Raw genomic sequence first — 3,984 nt, 5'->3', positions numbered from 1 at the left:
ATGTTACATGTGGTTTGTAGAACAAATGAAAGATGTTTTGACTACTGTGTGCAACTGACTGAAGATCAGTGCCTGTATTTTTACTGAAATTAAAAAATGACAAATTTTTGCATGTTACTATCCTTGCTAATTTCCTTCCATGTCGTAGTTAAACCAACCATATGATACTATTTATTGTTGTAGATGATTAACTGTCTTGCACTGGATAGTATAATAAACTTGCCAAAGCGCGTGATGGTCACGAAAGTAAGCAATATTATTTTCAAATGTTCAAATGTGTGTGAAATCTTATGGGACTTAGCTGCTGAAGTCATCAGTCCCTAAGCTTACACACTACTTAACCTAAATTATCCTAAGGACAAACACACACACCCATGCCCGAGGGAGCACTTTAACCTCCGCCAGGACCAGCCGAACAGTCCATGACTGCAGCGCCCTAGACCGCTCGGCTAATCCCGCGCGGCTATTATTTTCAAGTCAACCACGTAAATAATGTATGTTTTGATTGTAGTATTCTTATACACTTTCCGATCAAGTACGATTATTTCACATAAATGTTCGTGTAATAATTCATTACGTCAGGATCGATTAGACAGATGTAAACTATTCACATTAACAGTTTCGGCAAAGAAGTTGCCATACTGAGACTGCTTAATCCACTAAAAAGCTTTGTACAGATGTATAAACAAATATACTTAAGCACATTTAACTTCTTGAAGTCATTTTACATATTTCATCGAATGTGCGTCCTATTGTCACACAGTAAACAAGACTGAAATTACGGGGGCTATTCAGAAACTAATATCCGATTGCCGGCCGGAGTGGCCGAGTGGTTCTAGGCGCTACAGTCTGGAACTGCGCGACCGCTACGGTCGCAGGTACGAATCCTGCCTTGGCCATGGATGTGTGTGATGTCCTAGGCTAGTTAGGTTTAAGTAGTTCTAAGTTCTAGGGGACTGATGACCTTAGAACTTAAGTCCCATAGTGCTCAGAGCGATTTGAACCATTTGAACGGGCCGACTTGGAGCAGGAGAGGCACCACAGGACATTTTAATTTCCACTGTCTATACTTTTACACGTAAATTCATAAAACTTTGTCACCACGACCAGGAAGGATTCAGGATTCACACTCCTAGCAGCGGAAGTTCAAAAACATAACAAAATATTTTTTTTAAATGTGAAATTTCATTATTTTTTCACTTACTATTGGCTGCATTTGTTGCTATAGGTACACTTTTCTTCATAAGTAACAGAGACTGTTCGACGAATTTTGCACAGCATACAAACCATACTTACAGGTGTCTGAAACTCTAGAATCTATTTAATTTACGAAAAAATGAATGAGCTGTTACGTTTTAAACCTTATGTTTAGAAAAAATCTAATTTTGTAGTTATTATCTCAATTTTTACCACAGTTTTTAATAGATTTGGAAAATTCTAGTTTCGTACACCTGTAAGTATGGTTTTTATGCTGTGCAAAATTCATCAAAGAATCTCTCTTACTTGCGAAGAAAAATGTACCTATAGCAACAAAAGCAGCCAACAGTAAGTGAAAAAAATGATGAAATTTCATATATTAAAAGAATTTATTTTGTTATTTTTTTGCACTTCCACTGCTATGAGTGTGAATCCTGAATTCTTCCTGGTTATGCTGACAAAGTTTTATGAATTTATTTGTAAAAGTATAGACAGTGGAAATTAAAATGTCCTGTGGAGCCTCTCCTGCTCCAAGTCAGTCCGTTTGACGTCCTACCCCCCTTAATCCACTAAAAAGCTTTGTACAGATGTATGAACAAATATACTTAAGCACACTGAACTTCAAGTCATTTTACATATTTCATTGAATGTGTGTCCTATTGTCACATGATGAACAAGACTGAAATTATGAGGGCTATTCAGAAACTAATATCCGATTGGGCGCGAAATCGCAAAGACAGTGAAAAGCTGATGAGGCTTTCCACATATGTGTTGGGCAGTGTCTCTAGTATGCCTGTCGATCGCATTGTGTCGCTCTTTCCAGTTCTAAGGGCCCAGTGAGCACGTAAAGATGCCTGAAAAAGGTATCCCAGCATCTAAGAAGGCCTGGTGAGAGATTTCGCCTGATGCTCTGCAGCCCACATAACATAACTGTCATGCGTTTCCTGTCTCATCACAATTCTCCCCCGCTCTCTGCAGGGCAGTGAAGATGCTCCTGCAGCGTGGGAGTATCTTATCACTCACAATACAACCTGTAACTGCTACCGCTGAGTTTCATGTCTTCTCACACGGACTGCTGGCTATGAAGGCAATATTTTGACAGTGACAACGAACTGCAGTCCAGCGTAGAGAATTGGCGAAAAGCACAGGCGACCGCCTTCCACGACGAGAGCGTTGGAAAGTTGGTACAACGCTATGACCAATGTCTAAGATAGAGTGGCAACTATATACAGAAGCTGTTAGAAGGCGTAGCTACCTGTTGCAAATAAAACGTTTCTGATATTCACAGTGGTTTCTATTTCGTGACCGATTGAACCTTACATTCCAAAGAGCCGTCGTAGGATGTCGTCTTGCGCTTTTATGCAGAGACTAGATGAGTACCCGACGTTTCTGGGGTGTATATTTATTTCAATTCTAGTAGTCCATCTCTTCCTCCTCTCCCTCTCTGTTCATCTCCTTCGCCTCCTTCTCTGTCAACCTCCTGCATCGCCCACACACATCCTTCCACCCCTCTCTCTGTCCATCTGTTACTTCTTCCTCTGTCTGTCGATCTGCTCCACCCCCTCTCTCTATCCATTTCTTCTTTGATTTCTATATCCATGACCTCCTCTCCCCTTCTCTCTCTGTCCCTCTTTCCTTTTTATGTCCATCTAACATCTGCCATCTCCCTGTACATCTCTTCCTCTTTCCTTTCTCTGTCCATCACCACCTCACCTCCTCTCTATCCGTCTCCCCCTTCCTTTCTATGTCCATCTAACATTTGCCATCTCCCTGTACACCTCCTCCTATTTCCTTTCTCTATCCATCTCCTCCTCGCCCTCTCTCTGTAATGTAATGATATAATTTTGTTGAACACATTCGGCGCTATATGTCGATGCTGTCTGCTTAATGTGTGTGAATAGAGTTATTAGCAAGGCAGTAATAAATTTTAACATCATGAAGCCACGCTCGATGCAATTGTTTTACTGTATGAACGTCGAAAATGTAGTAAGTGATACAGATTTTCTTTTCATGAAGAGAAAAAATTTGAAATTATGTCTAAAGGTTGTTGAAAATCAGGAAGTACTCTCATCCTCAATTTTTTTTTTTTTTTTCGGTCATCAGCCTTCCAAGTGGTTCGATGCTGCCTGCCACGAGTTCCTCCCCTGTGGCAACCTACGTCCTCCATTACTTGGTGGATGTATTCCAATCTCTGTGTTCCTCTACAGTTTTTGCCCTCTACAGCTCACACTAGTACCATCGAAGTCATGCCCTCATGTCTTAACGGATAGCCTATCACCCTGTCCCCTCCTCTCATCACTGTCTTCCACACATTCCTTTCCTCTCCGATTCTGTGCAGAACTTCCTGATTCCTTAGCTTAAGAGTGCACCTAATTTCCAACTTTCGTCTGTAGCACCATATCTCAAATGCTTCGATTCTCTTCTGCTCCAGTTTTCCCACAGTCCACATTTCACTATCACACAACGCTGTGCTCCAAACGTATATTCTCAGAAATTTCTTGCTGAAATTATGACGTATGTTTGAGACTAGTAGCATTTTCTTGGCCAGTACTCCCCTTTGTGCCAGTGCTAGTCTGCTTTTCATGTTCTCCTTGCTCCGCCCATCATTGGTTGTTCTCCTGCCTAGGCAGCAGAATTCCTTAACTTCATCTACTTCGTGGCCACCAATTCTGTTATTAAGCTTCTCGCTGTTCGCATTTCTGATACTTCTCATTACTGTCGCCTTTTTGCGATTTACTCTCAATTCATACTCTGTATTCATCGGTCTGTTCATTCCATTGAGCGGAT

Source organism: Schistocerca serialis, chromosome 10 (assembly GCF_023864345.2).
Source record: "Schistocerca serialis cubense isolate TAMUIC-IGC-003099 chromosome 10, iqSchSeri2.2, whole genome shotgun sequence".
In the NCBI taxonomy this organism is placed as follows: domain Eukaryota; kingdom Metazoa; phylum Arthropoda; class Insecta; order Orthoptera; family Acrididae; genus Schistocerca; species Schistocerca serialis.
This window is presented reverse-complemented; position numbering follows the sequence as displayed.